We start from the raw sequence: 18,410 nt of genomic DNA, 5'->3' as shown, positions 1-18,410 counted from the left end.
TGCACACCTGAATGGTGATGCTCCTACAGAAGCAAGACTGGCCAGGGAACCAGGCTGAGAACCCTTCCCACCACCCAGAAGGCAGGTCACCAGGTGACACAGGACGGCAAGAACTGCTCTGACCAGCCCAGCTTCCCAGCCCGTGAGGTGGGGCGTGTGCAGTGGGCTCGCTCTCGGGGGCAACGAGGGGGGCCTATCTCTTCCTCTTCACGCTTGGCAGGGTTTTCACACACACCATCCCACCTGGTCCTCTTGTCTGTGCTCGTTATCATATATGGACGGGAACGTGTCCTCAAAGCCGACGCGACCTGACACGGGACACACAGCCCATGAGAAGGGGCGAAGCACAAAGGCCTGAGGAATAAGCTTTGATGGAAGGTGACTGCTATCAAGGGTCTGAAAAGACCAAACAGTTCAACTCCTTCAAGAAGATTCTGGGTATTTGAGAACCCACAGGAACACAGCAGAAAAACCAGGACAGAGATAAGTTCTCCGGGAAGTCAAACCGAAGCTCTTTCTTTTGCATGCCTGTCCTTTGAGATTTACCCTTTCTCCAACCTCGCCAGCAACACTCAAAGGCCATCAGGTCCCCCACAAACCTGGCCGCAGCTCCACATCCCGGCCGCAGCCTCGCGTCTTTTGGGTACCTCGAATCCAGAGGCTGGTGTGCACCGCACCCCCAGAACCCGTCCCATGTCGGGGGTGAGAGGAACTCCACCCAGAGGGTTCTTCGCCCTGGCCTACCACAGCGCACAGCGGGCCCGGCACCACTACAACCGGGAGGCTGCGGGACCGGTCAGCGTGGAGGAGCTGGGGTAAGAGTCGCTCTCTTCTTTTCTCCTCAGTTGAAAGTCCTGCCTAGTCTTTCTCAAATTAAGGTGAATAACCAGAGAGCCTGGGAAAGGGCTCTCCAGAAGCAGACTTTGCAGGCCAATGAATCTGTGGGGTGAGCTACCCAAACAGCCAGCTGTCTGGAAATAGTTCGTCTCAGACAGGTGGGAGAGAAGGTTGGGTTCACATTTTTATTTCATTTTTTTTTTCAGGGCCGCACCCGTGGCATATGGAGGTTCCCAGGCTAGGGGTCGCATCAGAGCTGCAGCTGCCGGCCTACACCACAGCCACACCAGATTTGAGCCACGTCTGCGACCGTCACCACAGCTCATGGCAATGCCGGATCCAACCCACTGAGAAGGGCCAAGGATCGAACCTGTGTCCTCATGGATGCTAGTCAGATTCATTACCGCTGAGCCACAAAGGGAACTCTCGGTTGGGTTCACAGTCTATTGCTTGTAGGTAATAAGCTTTTGGAGTTCTTTGTTATGACTGAACAAAGACTCAGGGAGTCAGCTCAAACAGTCAGACTCAGGACCCCGGGAGTGTGGCCCTTGAGACGGCGCCCACAACCTGCAGGGTGCAGACCCTGGTCTCCAGCTCTGCTGGCCTCACCCAGAAGCTGTGCTCTGGTGAAGTCTTCTTAGAAAAAGAACCTGAGGAGCCAGCTGAGGAATTTCAAGCTTTCCTCTCGCATTTTAAGTTGAGAAGCATAAAGCCTACCGTTGAGGTGTGATGACGTTGGATAAACCGCCTGCCAGTGAGGGCTCCCGGAACAAGCAACACATCCCACCTGGCACCTGTGCTCAGGGAGCTGTGGGCTTCCAGGTCAGGGAGCCTGGGTTGAAATCCAAACTCCTGCTCAACTATCAGACACGATCAAGTTCTTAAACCTCACTGAATCTTACCTGGCTCACTTTGAAATGGTAAAATGATGCCTCGCTCGCTAAGCGATCATGTATTTTTTTTTTCTTCCCTTCTTTGGCTGCCCCCACAGCGTATGGAAGTTCCTGGACCAGGGATGGAAACCAAGCTGCATCCGAGCCCTTTGCCATAGCTGCGGCAACACTGGATCTGGAACCCAGCGCACCAGGCCAGGGATCGAACCGGCAACGCCGCGGAGACAAGCCGGATCATTAACCCACAGCAGCACAGGGGAAACTCTGGCATCATGTGCTTTAGGCCCAGTACACATGCAGGGCCGGGCATGTGGCCATGTCAGCACGGGGGAGTTATTACCAAAGTCCTGACCAAACTCACACGCGAGGATGGAAATGAGAAGTGGGTGGAGAAGCGCAGACCCCGGTTAGCACGCCTCCGAGTGAAGACAGTGTCCTTTCCAGATGCTCCGTGCTGCCCCCAAATCCTCGATCCCGGAAGGCCATGTGCTGGTGGGAGCCTGCTGCACCCCTCGCCCCCAGACCACTGTTTCTAATGCCGCTCACGCTCCATGAGCAGGAAGGGGCTCCCTCGGGACAGAGCGGGGCAGGGGAGCAGGTAAGCCTGGCCTGCCGTGTCCAGAGTGAGCAAGTGCTGGGACCGGGATGGGCGTGAGAAAAGGACACAGAACCCACTTACGAAGCCACACCTGGGCCAGCCCGAGCCCCTGCACAGGTGACAGTGACAGGTTATAGCCAGCTGAAGGAGACGGGAGTGCCTAAGCACACATGAATATAAACAAACAGGGACAGAAAGTGCTTTCCCAAAGAAGACAGCCCGCTGATGAGTGAACCCAGACAAAAACCACGCTGGCAAATGTCACCGTAAAACCTGTCCAAGGAAGGAGCACTGATGGAGCCAAAACCAGCGGGCGACCCGGATGAGAAGCTGGATTTTATGTGGTCTCAAAGTATCACCTCCTGGAATACTAATCACAAAGGAAGAAGATGGAACTTTCCTGTGGAGAAACCCAGCAGCCACCGTCTTAATCGAGCGACCCAGGCTCGTCACTTGCAGGGGTGGACGGGCCGTCAGGGCAGAGGGGAGCCAGGGCTGCTTCCGAGGCGCTGTGTGGGAGACGCAGATGGATCTGCCTGAGGGACATGACCAGCACCAGGGACCCTGACAGACCCCCCACCTTTGAAACTGTAAGGTAGAGACACCTAAGGGAGCACGAGGAACAGGTAACACACGACCCTGGACTGGATCCCTCTGCTGAGGGCGTTGACTGGCCTCCGAGCGAAGGGTACACAGGTCCTGGGCCCATCCTTGAGCTACTGCTGTGACCTTGAAGTTGTTCCTGTTCTCTCCTCATACTAGGGTGTGAAGGGGGCGGAAATGAGGTAACTTTTCAGCACTTAGGGAAGACGGCTCAGGGCCAGGATGGGGGCCAAGGGCATGGCGGGGACCCAGAGGGACTCACACCTGGGCCAGCACTGGGGCAGCAGAGCAGCGGGCATCCTGCGCAGGAAGGGCTTTCGTGGAACCTCTGCTGCAGTGACACGACAGGTCCCTGCGGTCCAGGTCACAGTCAACAGCTGGAGAGCTGAAGCCAGGGCGAGGCCTTTCCCAGGGAGGGGGCAGAGCGGCTCCTGCCCACCCTGAGTTACGGGGGCAGGAAGGAGGTGCCTGAACTAGGTCCCACCCAGCGCCACGCTGCCTCTTCAGGAGGCTCCAAGAACACCAGGCAGCCACTGCTCCTCCCATGTGTCCCAGAGCGTCTGCTCCACCGTGCGCACAGCCCACCTTCAGTGACCCTGGCACACACTCCCAGGTGGGGCAATGACACCCTCGTCTGCTCGTCTGAGACGAATCCTTCCTGAGAGAAGAGCTGGGGGGTCACTCCACACGCAAGGCCATGTGGAGCAGAGAGGCCACGCATTCTTCCCGTTTAGAAAGGGCTCTGGATATGTTCTTTACAGAAAAGCCAGGAAAGCTAAAAGCCAGGCCAGCCGAGCACCCACCAGGAAGCCGTGTGGACTCGGGAGTGGCTGGGGAGAGGCTATGCCAAGGTCAGGGCAGGGACGGAGAAGGCCTAGGGCCGCCTGGCCTGGAGCCAGGGGCTCAAAGTCCACTGCGCCCCCTCTGGCTCTCACACAATCGATCACGGGCTGGTGTCACCAAAGGTTAAAGCTCAGAAACGCACGTCAGGTTAGGGATTATCCGGGCCCTTTAAGAAAATCTTTCTGCAAGCCCATCTGAGAGGTTTAGGGTTGCAATTAAATTTAAATTTAGCAACAGCTAGAAAAAAGGCAAACAAGCGGATGCTCCCTCCTTCTCGCGTGAGGAGCTCAGGGCCACTTCCCCACGCACATGGTCAAAAGCAGCAGTGATGCTGGAAGGGGCAGGGCAGAATGGACGCCCGCACGGGGACATCTGTGCTGCCAGGAGTGCTGGGTCAGCCGCCTTGGCTGCTCGTGGGCCTGTGGAAAAGTGGGGACACCAGGTGCTCCTGCCCTGCCCTCAGCATCCTCGTGCTGTCCCTGAACAAGGTGGAGGCAGGACAATTTTGTGTGGATTCTGGTTCCCTTCTTTTATGCCCTGCAATGGTTTGTAAGGGAACAGGGATTCTCTTTTGCGTGTTCCTCTAAGGTTTGAAAAAATTTCTCCTCAAATTGGCGTAGGCCTGGTACCTCTAGCCCAAGGTTGGAGTGGTGGTGGTTAAAGTATGATTAAATTTTCTCTAGCAGCTACTGGACTTTTCTGTGGTCCTCTATCTTTGTAATTCTGATATTTTATATTTTGCCAGAAAGGTATCTGCTTGGACTAAGTTTTGTTACCGACATAATGCTGCTCAAAAGAATGTCTTATAATGGTTAATATCTGTTTTATTCCTAATTTTATCCCCTATTCCCTTCCTAATCCTGTTCATTTCCCCCTTGATCAACTTGTCAAAGGTTTTACCGTATTTTGTAAGTTTTTCAAAGAGTCAGCTTTGGGTTTTACCAATCATCTCTACTGCTATTTTGTTTTCAGTTCATTAATTTCTGCTCTTATCTTTATTTCATCCTTTCTACTTTATTTGGGCTTACTCTCCAGCCTCTTGAGCTTGAAGGCTTGGCTCATTTGTTTTCATTCTTGCTTTTTATCCATAACTCTGCATTTAAGGGTACAGCTCTCACTCCTACAAGGTCTAATGTGAAGCAAGTTCACAGTGATTCCATCTTAAGTAGTTTCTAACTCTCAGTATAACCATCTCCTTAACTTGTGTAGTTTTTAAGTTTCCAAAATACTCTTTTTTAAGTACTTTCTCATTCTCAGTGCAATCATTCCCTTATCCTAAGTAGCTTTCAGTTTCCCAAATAACTCCTTTCTTGCCCCACTATCATTCCATTCCTTACAAACACTCACAAGCCCTGTACGATCTTCTGGCCTCTCTGAGGAGTGACCTTGAACCACCCCACTCTCTCAGGCCCTCTGCCTCCTTGACGCCCTCCTTAAGGAGCAGGAGTTCAAAGGTCAGTGATTATCCTGACTCCTCCCCTTCCCCTGTCACAGCACTCAGCAAAGCTAGACCTCATTTAAATGAGGTTTTCTGCCCACCCTACCACTGTAACTATGCCATGGAAGAGGCTGGGGGAAAAAGAGACAGCCGCACTCATCAGTCTCAGCCAGCTGCCCGACTGCCTTTCTCAGATTCTTCCTGGCTGCGGCTCTGCTTTCTCTGGCTCCGCAGACCTGCATTTACCAGCCCTGCCCCCGCCCTGGACCTGGACCTGCTGAACAGGCTATCAGTGCCCCACGCCTCTTGGCCCACTCGAGGGCCTCACACCTCAGTTTTGATCTGTTCTGTTGAGGGGTTTTGCTCTCTCCCCGCTCATTCCCATCAGCCGATGTGCAGCTATTTCTCAGCTGAAAACACCCTTCTCTCGAACCCTGTCTCTCCTGAAAGCTGTTACTCCATTTCTCTGCCCCCTTTGCTGTAAAACTTATTTTTTTTTTTTTTAAAAAAAGACCTTTATCAGCATTTCTCATTCTTCTCCCCCAACCATTTCAAAACCACAGCCTGACTCCCCATTCCACCTCACCGACACAACCTTGGGCCGGTGCTTACTCGGCCACGGATCAGAAACATGAAGTGAAGCGACAGATGTGTCCTTCTTGGTCCATTCTTCTCATTCACACCGGGAAGGACACCACACACCTGCCCACCGGCTGTGCTCCCACCCCTCCCCAGTACTGCAGTGGCCTGGGGTTCGGCCTGCAGTAGTCTAGTCCTCACACTTAATGAAGAGGCTGTCTTTTCTCCATTTGGTATTCTTGCCTCCTTCATCATCGATCAACTGACTCTAAGTGCATGGGTGTGTTTCTGGGCTCTATCCTGTTCCACTGATCTATGTGTCTGTTTTGGTGCCAGTACCATAGTGTTTTGAAGACTGTATCTTTGTAGTATAGTTTGAAGCAGGGAGTGTGATTCTTCCAGCTCTGTTCTTCTTTCTCAAGATTGCTCTATTTAGGGTCTTTTGTATCTCCATACACATTTCAAAATTATTTGTTCTAGCTCTGTGAAAAATGCCATGGGTATTTTGATAGGCATTGTGTTGAATCTGTAAATTGCCCTCAGCAGTAAGATCATTTTTTTCACTTATTTAATTTTTTAGGGCTGCATCTGCAGCATATGAAGTTCTCAGGCTAGGGGTTGAATTGGGGCTGCAGCTGCCGGCCACAGCAACAGAGCTGAGCCACATCTGCTGACCTACACTGCAGCTTATAGCAATGCTGGATCCTTAACCCACTGAGCAAGGTCAGGGATTGAACCCGCATCCTCACAAATACTAGTCGGATTCTTAACCCACTGAGCCACAAAGGGGACTGCGGTAAGGTCATTTTAACAGTATTAATTCTTCCAATTTATGAATATGGTATATCTTTTCATCTGTTTGTTTCATCTTCTTTTGTCAGTGTCTTGTAGTTTTCAAAGTACAGGTCTTTTACCTCGTTAGGGGTCTACTTTTAGGTATTTTATTTTTTTTGATGTGATGGTAAATGGGATTATTTCCTTAATTTCTCTTTCTGATAGTTCACTGTTAGTGTATAGAAATCAACAGGAGTTCTGCTATGGTGCAGTGGGTTAAGAATCCAACTGCAGCAACTCGGGTCACTGTGGAGGCACACGTTTGATGGCCTGGTGCAATGGGTTAAATGATTCAGTGTTGCCACAGCTGCAGCTTGGATTCAATTTCTGGCCCAGGAATTTCCATATGCCACAGGTGCAGCCATTAAAAAAAAAAAAAAAAAAAAAAGATGTAACAGATTTCTGTGTATTAATTTTGTAGCCTGCAATTTTAACGAGTGCACTGATGAGTTATGGTAGCTTTTTGGTGGCATCTTTAGGATTTTCTGTGTAGGGTAACATGTTATCTGAAAGAGTGACGGTTTTACTTTGTTTCCAGTTTGGATTCCTTTTATTTCTTTTTCTTGTCTGACTGCTCTATCTAGGACTTCCAATACCACATTGAATACAAGTGGCAGGGGGGCCATCCTTGTCTTGTTCCTGATCTTGGAGGAAATGCTTTCAGTTCTTCACCACTGAGTATGAGGTTAGTTTTGGGTTTGTCATATATGGGCTTTATTATGTTTTAAGGTAGGTTCTCTCTGTGCCCACTTTCTGGAGAGTTTATCAGAATGGATGTTGAATTTTGTCAAAAGCTTTTCTGTATCTATTGAGATGATCGTATGGCTTTTACTCTTCAACTTGTCAATGTGGGGTATCACACTGATTTAAGGGTATTATCAAACCATCCTTACATGCCTATGATAAATCCCACCTGATCATGGTGTTTGATCCTTTCAATGTATTGTTGGATTTGGTTTGCTGATATTTAGTTGAGGATTTTTGCATCCACGTTCATCAGTGATACTGGCCTGTAATGTATGTGTGTGTGTGTGTGAGACAGCTTTGTCTGGTTTTGGTATGAGAATGACGGTGGCCTTGCAGAATGAGTTTGGAAGTGTTCGTTTCTCTTCAAATTTTTTCTGGAATAATTTCAGGATAGGTGCTAACTCTTCTCTAAATGTTTGAGCCATCTGGTCCTGGACTTTTTTGCTTCTTGGGAGTTGTAAAAATAACTGATTTAATTTCAGTACTTGTAATTGGTCTGTTTCTATTTTCTATTTCTTCCTGATTCAGTCTTGGGAGATTCACATTTCTAGGAATTTGTCCATTTCTGCTAGGCTTTCCCTTTAATTGGCGGATAGTTGCTCACAGGAGTTTTTATGATCCTTTGTTTTTCTGTGGTGTCAGCTGTAACTTCTTTTTCCTTTATTTATTGATCTGGGCCCTCTCCTTTTTCCTGATGAGTCTAGCTAAAGGTTTATCCATTTTATCTTTTTAAAGAATTAGTTCTTAATTTCATTGTTCTTTTCTATTGTTTTTTAAATCTCAATTTCATTTTATTTTTGCTCTGATCTTTATGATTTCTCTCCTTCGACTAACTTTGGGTTTTGTTTATTCTTTTTCTAGCTCCTTTAGGTTAAGGTTAGGTTGTTTATTTGAGATTCTTCTTATTTCCTAAGTCTTGCATTGTTATAAACTTTCCTCTTAGAACTGCTTCTGCTGCATCCCACAGGGTTTGCACTGTTGTGTTTTTCTTATGTCCAGAACCTTATCAACTCTCAGCACCTCCCCTGCCAGCATATGACCCAAGCCCCCAGCATCTCTTGCCTGGATTACTACAATGGTCCTCCAACCTCTGCTCTTTTCTCAAATCCAATCTTAATCCAGAAGCTAGAGTGATTATTTTATTTTTATTTATTTATGTCTTTTTGCCATTTCTTGGGGCGCTCCCGCAGCATATGGAGGTTCCCAGGCTAGGGGTCCAATCGGAGCTGTAGCCACCGGCCTACACCAGAGCTACAGCAACGTGGGATCCGGGCCGCGTCTGTGACCTACACCACAGCTCACGGCAACGCCGGACCCTTAGCCCACTGAGCAAGGCCAGGGATCGAACCCGCAACCTCATGTTTCCTAGTGGGATTCACTAACCACTGGGCCACGACGGGAACTCCTAGAGTGATTATTTTAGAACTTTGTGGCCAACTTACTTGGCTTCTTCAATGGTTTGTTCATATCTCGGTCCATCAGCAAGATTTACTCACTCTCTTTGATACAACCTGTCCTCTCTACCCAAAGCTCATATCTGACTCCTTTTGCCCCAAACTGTACCTGTTAGTGTCTGACATGTTATAACATCATTATGGTTATTGTTTGCTGTCTGCTTCCTCCCTCGACTCCCTGCTGGAATGTAAGCTGCCTTGAGTCCAGGCTCTTCGTTTTGTTGACTAATTGATTCCAAGTGCCTAGAATAATGCAAGGCAAATATCAGGCTCCATAAATATCTGATGAGAGAATGAGAGGATGCTGATTTTTAATTTGGCGTGGTCCTCACGGTGCACACATTCCACGGGTGCTTTATATTTACTGGTTCGTCGTGTTGTTTAAATCCTTTATGTCCTTCAGTACTTTTGTCTGTTTGACATATTCATTTCTGAGAGATTATAAAATCTGCAACTCTGACTGTGAACATACTATTTCTTTGTTGTTCTGACAACTTAGGTTTTCTAAATTTTGAGACTATATTTTCAGTGTCTACAGTCCATTATTTTATAACTTCTTTGTGGATTGTTCCTTTTTCACAATCAAGAAATATCTTCCTGTCATTTGATGCTTTTTGCTTAATATTATCTTCTGATGGATTTTTTTTTTTTTTTTTTTGTCTTTTTGCTATTTCTTTGGGCCGCTCCTGCGGTATATGGAGGTTCCCAGGCTAGGGGTCTAATCGGAGCTGTAGCCACTGGCCTACACCAGAGCCACAGCAACGTGGGATCCGAGCTGCGTCTGCAACCTACACCACAGCTCACGGCAACGCCGGACCCTTAACCCACTGAGCAAGGGCAGGGACCGAACCCGCAACCTCATGGTTCCTAGTCGGATTCGTTAACCACTGCGCCACGACGGGAACTCCTTCTGATGGATATTAATGTTTCCATATTGACTTTCTCTTGGTGAGTATTTGCACATATCCACCCCTTTTATTTCTTATTATCCAGTACTATTTTGAAGGCAACTATTAGTAAAATAATACAGTCTGAGTGTCTCCCTGGTTTTATAGGTAAATTTATGTTCATTACGGCTATTTTCACATTTTACTTTTATCTCCTATTTACTATTTTTCCCTTTGCTTCTTTTCTTCTGTCTTTCACTATATGGAGTGCATGAATTTTAAAAATTATCTGTTTTTCCTCTATGATTTAAGAGTTGAAGCTTCTATCTCTATATTACTTTACTGTTTATTCCTACATTTAATACACATTAAAGTATATACACTTTAAAGTATATAAACTATATTTAATACACTAAGTACATTTCTTCTTAAAACTGTATGATGTTAATCAGTATCTTTTCTTCTCTAAACAAGGACTGTAGGACACATCTTTAATATCACATTATCATTGCTAGAATTCTAGATTCAATTTTTTTTTTTTTTTTTAGGGTATAACCTGCAATATATGGAAGTTCCTGGGCCAGGGGTTGAATCGGAACTGCAGCTGCCGGCCTACACCACAGCCACACAGCAATGCAGGAGCCACACTGCATCTGTGACCTACACCACAGCTCATGGCAATGCCGGATCCTTAACCCACTGAGTGAAGCCAGGGACTGAACCCACATCCTCATGGATAATAGTCGGGTTCTTAACCTGCTGAGCCATAAAAGGAACTCCTAGATCCAGTTTTTTTAAACATAAGAAAAAAAATTAGCTTTATCATCAAACAGTTTTTACTTCCTGTATTCCACTTTTTTTTTTGACCGCCCTGCAGCATAAGGAGCTCCTGGGCCAGGGATCAGATCTGAATTGAGCTGTGAATGAAGCTTCAGCTGAAGCAATGCCGGATCCTTAACCCACTGTGCCGGGCTGGGGATCGAACCCATGTCCCAACGCTCCCAAGCCGACGCCGATCCTGTTGTGCCACAGCGGGAGCTCCAGTCCACTTGTTTTTGCTGAAGAACATTCTTCAATTCTTTCATCAGCACGGGTGTGTGGGTTTTGAGGTCAGCCTCGGTATGTGAGAGCTCCCTTACTTTGCACGTGTTGTGTATATAGATCACTGTATGGACTGCAGGTTCCTAGCTGTCTTCCCACAGCACTGTGAAAGTACCACCTTGTTTTCTGAGGTCAGTCTGAGGACTACTTTGTGGCGGAGTACCTCTATCAGGAATGGTCCTACAACTTCACTATGGAAATCATTAGTTGTGGGGTTTTCTATCCTGCTTTGCACATGCTGAGGTTTTCTATTCTGAGGATTCCTACCTTCATTTCTTGAAAAGTCCTGACTACTGTGCATTATTCCTGCTGCCTGCTTTCCACGAAAAAAACCCTTGGTTTCTACTGCCTACAGCCAACCATCGCTCCCCCACCACATTGGCTTTTCTTGCCATTATTGGTTGAAAGTGACTTTTTTTTCCTGGTATTGAAGTATCACTATGCATTTTTAAAAATCCTTAAAAAATATTTACCTATCACTAAATTTTGGAATGGAGGGCTAGGATTAGGGTCCCTAGTCTGGCATCCTTACTATGCGTCTTAAATAGTAAGGCTTTTTACCTCTGCAATAATAGAAGCTCAGTTCTCCTAAACTCGCTAAACATTAGTAAACATATACGAAGTTCAAACTCAAATTAACTGTAGTGGAGGAATATCATTGGAGGTTGTGTGGACTGAACTACGTAAAAGATATATTGGAAAATGAGGTGCAGAGCAAGGTGACTTCAAAAAGGTAATGAACTTGGGACAGCAGCAGACTCTATTGTAAACCCTGTGACAAACACTACCCCATTTCCAGTAAACAGAATCGGAGGAGCAGAGGAAGAGAGTCCCTCCCCAGCCCAGGAGGAGCCAGGGCGGCCAGCACTCCTGACCAGGAGGCACCCTCCCAACATGGGGGAGGGACGTGGGGCGGGGGGTAGGGGGGAGTCCGGGAATGACAGGCCGGTTTTCACTCTGCCCCGAGGTCCTGGCACAACTCGGGTTAAGCCACGTCCCCTTTGGGGCCCCAGCTTTTTAATCTATAAAATAAGGGAGCTGGGCTACAACAGTTTCTCAAGGGCCTTCCAGAAATAACTCTGTGTGACCTCAACAGTGTGGTACCTGGTGAATATGCCGCGTCCTCAGTCTGCTGAGTGACGAAAGGCTGTGCGCCTTCTGTCTGGTCGCCACTCTGCAAAGCACACCTGCTGGGCCTGGTCCCTGGGTGACACTTCCAAGAGGTATACACATAGCCTAAGCCTTAAATAGAAAAGAGCAAACCAACCCAGACCAAAACAAATCCCTACACACAAGTTCCAGACACAACAAAGGCAAAGCTGTCTTTGCTACAAACGTGTTTGGCTTGAAAGTCGAGAAGACACCAAAAATAAATCCAAAATCCCAGCTCCAAGTACAGACAACAAAATTAAGCAGCACGCAGCAAAATTACAGGAGGAGAGAGTGCTGACCCCACCCGCTTAGAGAGTCCGCTCAGAGATAAACCCCACGTGGATGGAAATGGAGAGAAGGGGGTGCTGGAGGAGGAGAGGTTCTGGGGGCAGGAGAACTCAGGAGGAACCCGCAGAGCTTCCCGGAGCTTTGGCTTTGGGGCCCCGAAATGAACCGTTTGACTGCAGCACAGGCACCAGCAGCTCCAACCTTTCCACATCACAGGGGCGGCCTCGGCCAGGCAGTCCCAGGCAGCATTCAGATAACACTCCAGCACGTGAGGAAAGGCACCTTGCTGCCCCCACGCTGCGCGTGGACAGACGCCGCGGGGTCAGTGCCCAAGGACTCCTGTCCCCCGGCAGTCTGTCCATGAGGCACAAACAGGTGACAGTCAGAGGGAGGGAAACAGCTCACTTCACTGCCAAGGCTTTGCTTTCTGAAAGCCTGTGCTGTCAAAGCACTTGGGGGAAAAAAATCATACGAGTGACAGGGGCTCATTAAAGAAAATTCAGATAATAACGACAAGTAGAAAGCAGTCACTCCTACCGAGTCTCTCCACTAACCCTCAGTGACTTTGCTGGTCTCTGGCCAGGGCTGCCCCCCGCCCCGGGCCCCCACATGCACGTGTATCAGAGATGAACTGTGGACCCAGCTCACCCAGTAACCTGGATCGTAACCATTTCTCCAGGGTCCTACACGCTCTGCAGCTCATTTTGAACGGCTGCCTCGTGCTCCAGGCTGTTCCAAGGAAACATCCCGAAATGGTGAGTTGTCAGGGACGGCAGAGCAACTATGAGTCACGGCGCCCACCGCGTGCGTGGGTGAGTCACCGACTTGCTGACTACTGCCAGAGCACTGGACACTGGGCTGTCCCCGGCTTTTCCACTAGGGCACACAGCTAAGTGGACTCAGGCTGCTTGATTCAGGCACCTCCCACGAGAAAGGCATGCGAGTGTTTACTATATGACGTGTCCACAGAGCCTCATACATACAATATACCTCGTGGTGGAAAGCTCTGTACGTAAAGCTTTTCTTTTCTTCCTCTTTCTTTCTTTTTAAATTTAGGACTGTTTCCTAGAGACAGATTCCCAAAAATGAACATTTCTGGATCAATTTGGGGCCTTTGATGGTTTGGCAATTTGCTTTCCCGAATGGAAAAAGTTTTGAGTTGCGTTCCCAGCACGTGTGATATGAGAAGGCCCATTTCATTGTACTCTCACCTAAATGCTTACCTTTTCAAAAGCTCCTATTTTGGTTGGTGAAAAAAAATCCTACTTCATCTCATTCTCATTTATAGTTTTTGTTTTTTGCTTTTTATTTATTTATTTATTTTTTTGTCTTTTTGCTACTTCTTTGGGCGCTTCTGCGGCATATGGAGGTTCCCAGGCTAGGGGTCGAATCGGAGCTGTAGCCACCGGCCTACGCCAGAGCCACAGCAACTCGGGATCCGAGCCGCGTCTGCAACCTACACCACAGCTCACGGCAACGCCGGATCCTCAACCCACTGAGTGAGGCCAGGGATCAAACCTGTGTCCTCACGGAAACTAGTTGGATTTGTTTCTGCTGTGCCACGACCAGAACTCCCTAGGAAGCCATTCCTGATGAACCTGGAACCCAGGGCAGTTTCCCACAACTGCCCTCTACAAAAACTTCAGTTTTATAGTCAGATAATCTTGGGGTGGCTTAAGCAGACCTTTCTTAATCCTGAATTAGGCCTTCTTTCTAAAGCATCCGATAAACGAATAAGCTCAACACAAAAGGCAGAAACACGTCAGAGAAATGAGACAGTCTGGACTATGCACCAGCTGAGAGCCATGACCAAGCACCAACTCCTTGGTGGCTCCAAAGCCAGCGCTGTTTCTGCCCACTTGCATATTCCCAAGCGCCCGGCTCCCTGGCCCGCTCCCCTGCCACACCTGGGAAGACCACATCCTGCCCAATTTTGTCCTTCTTGGCTTTCCCCCTTCAGTTCACACTGCCTTCCATCTGGGCTCTGACTGCCCTCTGCGTAGAGGAGCACGCGTGAGTGCTTGTGTTCACGTGTGTCCCAGGGTCAGATCAGAGCGACTCCTTTTTCCTGCTGGGAGCCAGGGCCTGTCTGTGTCTCTCCACTGCACTGGAAGGAGGGCCTCCTGGAGGAAGCTAGGACTCGGCCGCAGCCCATCCGTACTGGCTGCGCTCTTCTCCCGAGAAACATCACCCAGCCCTGCTGGCAAGAAATACCATCCCTAAGACGCTCACCCTCAGCACCCCCAGGCACACTGCCCAGCAGGAATCCCCCCTGGGTGGCTAGCAGGACCCTTCCCGCCCCTGAGGACACACGCCAGGCCGGGAGCACTGCCTGCCCCACATGTACCTCTGCTGCCTGCACACAGGAGGGCTGCTGGGTGAGCAGAAGACGCCCTGCATGGAGGGGACTGTCCCAGAGACCAAGAGAACGCGGCCTCTGGGGGTCTCGTGTCTCTCTGGAGGGAAGCGGGGAGGCCTGGCTCTGAGCTCTCTGTGCCGCGGGAACCCTGCTCTTTAATGATGACACTCATCTACCTCAAGACTAGGTCTGCGGACCCTGCCCGCTGACGGTCACCTGGGGACTTCATGGCATGGGTTCCCAGGCTTTCCATCCTCCACACCACATCCCTCCCAATTCAGAAGCACACGGGCGGGAGGCCTGAAAATCTACAATGAGAACACGTGAGCCCAGTGATCCTCACTGACATGTCAGAGGAAGCTGAGGACAGAGGCTTTACCAGTTCCATCAGCCTGCTGGGTGTCAGGCCCAAGCCGCCCTGAGCTCTGAGGTACCCAAACGACAGTTCACTGTTTTATTCCCAAGAGGCCACACATCAGGCAGACCTGTGCTCTCAAGGGCAGGTCTGGCTTTGTTTACTCGGCACACAATCAACGGTAGTCACCCGCGATCAGCCCCAGCATCCAACATGAGCCTTTACTGCCGCAGACGCTGTCCGCTTTCACCATTTCTCCCCTTAAGATTGCGGAAGAATCAGCATTTTAGCTTCTTTCTAAAAATCGACTCCTTTTAACTATCCTTTCAAGTAAGCTCAGTTCAAAGCTTTCACCATTTCTGCCACCCGCCAGGTCTCCTGCGTATATTCTGCAGACTGAGGTTAACAAGGCAAAAAGACACTCAATTCCACAGTCTACTCCCGAGGAATTCACACAGCAATCAGTGAGCCTTAGCAGCCAACTCGGTTATGGTCTCTGTCTGTCTACAAAAAGCTGAATTTCTCCAGGGTCAAGTGTCCAACCGTGACTTTGGCTTCGACGCCAGGTCTCCAGGAGGCAGGAGGGGACAGGTTCAAAGGAGGAGGGCAGAGAAGGGACAGACTGGGAGAGCCGACCATCAGACGGAGGAGCGACATCTAGATCACAGGGACGAGACCCCGCCTTGACGCCTTCCTTCAGGGAGCTCCGCCCGGAGCTTCCTGCAGCAGGACCCAAACCCACCAGCCTTTCCAGGGCCCCGCCCACCGCTGGCTGGGCTGCTCCAGAATCAGAGAGATGCTGAGTCACCCAAGGGCTCCGAGGGGAGAAAAACGGGCTTTGGAGTCACGCTGACCTCAGCAGACACGTTCTGAATCGGTGACCTGGGGCAGAGGCCGCCTAGCTGTGGCCTGGCCCGCAGGCGGAGGGCAGCTCAAGTGCAGCCCACCAGCCGCTCTTACAAATAAAGCTTTATTGGAACACAGTCACTCCTGGTGGTGACCTGTTGTCTATGGCCGCCTGCCCACTGTGACAGCAGACTGGAGTAGTGGTGAAGGACCACACGGCCCGCAAAGTGGAAAATATTTCTTATCAGCCCCTTTACATAAAGAGTCTGCTGAGCCCTGACCTAGTGTGCTGTGTGCCAAGGTGAAGGCCAGGCTGCCCCACCCCCACGGGTCTCCTCAACAGCCAGCAGGCGGCCCGGCTGCTCACACCGGGGGAGGGAAGCCCGAGCCCTGGGTACCACTCAGCCCCCCGACTGCCATTTGCTGAATCACATTTTGTTTGGGGGGGGGGGGTGTTTTTTTTGGTTTATTTTTGCTGCGCCCACAGCATGTGCAAGTTCCTGGGCCAGGAATCAAACCTGCACCACAGCAGTGACCACGCTGGATCCTTAACCCGCTGAGCGACCAAGGAACTCCAGTGAATTGCTTCTGGAAGTCCCCTGACGTCCAGGTAAAGCACCATTTCAAAGCATAAACTTACTTATATAATATCCAGATGTTATTTTCCTCTTAAAATGCTTCTATAACCTGAAAAAAACTTCAGGAACATAACCGGAGCTATGAGCTCCAAGACCACACGAGGTATTTTAGTTGGAGCCGTGAGTTTGCTGAAGGGCTTTTCAAAACCTCCCTTCTTTCCTCTCAGTCATCAATAACACTGGGAGAGTTCACGGTATGAGCTCAGAACAAAGTCTTCAAGGAAAGCACACCCTGTTAAGGCCCTCCTGTGTGAACGTTTAGCTAACTTACTCAGGTCTGGAGAGAATGTTACGGGGTTTTAATGACATAGATGCATGTCCCTAAATGTCTGCTGGTTCTTAAACTTGCTGGACTGCAAACGAAAAGGGAGAAAATGCAGACTGGTAAGTTATGACCGTTCACTTTGACATTTTCACCCCAGACACCAGACCCTCTAGTCCTCCCAGACGAACACTTTGAAAGGTAACATCTGTTAGTGCCTAGAGCTCAATATTCCTGCTGGGGCAAATCTATAAACACTTCATTTGCTGAAAAAGAGCTGCAAATCCCACACTAAGCTTTTTACTCGACCATGAGGCTAGAACACTGACATTAACTAAGCCTAAGCCATGGTTAAAGCTCCCCTACCATGCTAACAACAGAAGAAACCCAGGCGCCTGTAACCAAGGCAACGCAACCCTCAGACCCCCCACTGAAGGGGGACAATTACCCCTGGAGGTTCTCCAGGGCAAAGCCAGCAAGACCCACTCCTTCCTTAGGAAGCTAAGCCCAAGGCCTTTGAAGACAAGCTCATGAAAGTGTGGTTGTGGTAATGACGGGGCCCCAGGAACACGCAGGGTGAAAACTGATCCTTTTCTTAAGAATGTCATTAGTTGGTCTTGGGGACAAACAAAAAAACAAAACTTCTTAGGGAAAAGACCAGCAGGAAATTTACCGGAATGTTAATAATTTCTTTTGATTTTTATGCCTTAAATAACTTTTTTTTTTTGGTGTTCTTTATAGTGGTGTAAATCCCCTTTTATAACAAATATTTCCTATCCCCCATTGACTTTGACCATCTTGAAATGAAATTCTTAGATGTAAAACTAAGATAAAAATCACAAAAATCAATTAAAAAACATGAAGGAGAAACAACAGGAACATCATTTGTAATGAAATGTCTTTCGATGTGTCAGTTTGGGGCCGATGATGCTAGAAGGCACAATGAAGTGAGTGGTCGGAGGCTTGAAAGCGTCCCGGAAACATCCCGAAGGTAGACGGCAACTGCGGGCTCCGAGTGTGTGTGTGTGTAAGTGTGCCGTGTGACGACGCCGTGCAAGTGGGGCTGTGTGTCGTATGATGACATTGTATAAGTGGCACTCCTGTAGGGGTGAGCAAAACTAAGCTATGGTCTTTCCTCAAATGATGTGGCGGTTGAGCTTTTAGAACCTCTGCCAAAAGATGTGAGTTTATACATAAAACCAACTCTGGTTTTGAATGCAGATAGTAGAAAGGTCTTTATGGCTGTCCCGGGGGACGGTCAGAAGTCCAGCGGCAGGACCAGTGCTTGTCCCCAGCCCCTGTCCACTAAATGCATGGAGGGCGCTGCCAGCATGGGGACCCCCTAAAAGTTCAACCACCTCTAGAGGCGCTCTTTACACTTTTCTATACTTCGTAACTTCTATGATGAAATGTACGACCTTAATAATCATAAAAAACAACTTCCAGCAGAGTTTCAAGCTCATTGGTGTCCCTCCAACGAAGACACACAAGGTCACAGGTCACCAGCAAAAGTAATACCTTGAAGGCGGTCAGGAGCAGACAAAATTGGAATAAAAGAAGAGGTGACGAGGTTAACTGCACTACCTGCAGTAGCTGATAACCCTTCTGCTTCGCTTGGATGAGATGTTTGAGCAAAGCCTAGATACCTGGAAGGTCAAGTTATCCTACCTCAGAAAAGATTTCTGACTAAAGCAGA

At 48.9% G+C, this 18,410-nt stretch overlaps 1 protein-coding gene across 11 annotated transcripts in view; it reads right to left on the bottom strand.

Annotated features, from left to right (window-relative positions):
• PPP1R12B (protein phosphatase 1 regulatory subunit 12B) overlaps positions 1-18,410 on the bottom strand; it is a 173,462-nt gene that overhangs the window by 35,582 nt on the left and 119,470 nt on the right. The gene's annotated exons all lie outside the window — the stretch shown is intronic.

This window comes from Sus scrofa, chromosome 10, assembly GCF_000003025.6.
Source record: "Sus scrofa isolate TJ Tabasco breed Duroc chromosome 10, Sscrofa11.1, whole genome shotgun sequence".
Classification (NCBI taxonomy): Eukaryota; Metazoa; Chordata; class Mammalia; order Artiodactyla; family Suidae; genus Sus; species Sus scrofa.
This window is presented reverse-complemented; position numbering and strand designations above follow the sequence as displayed.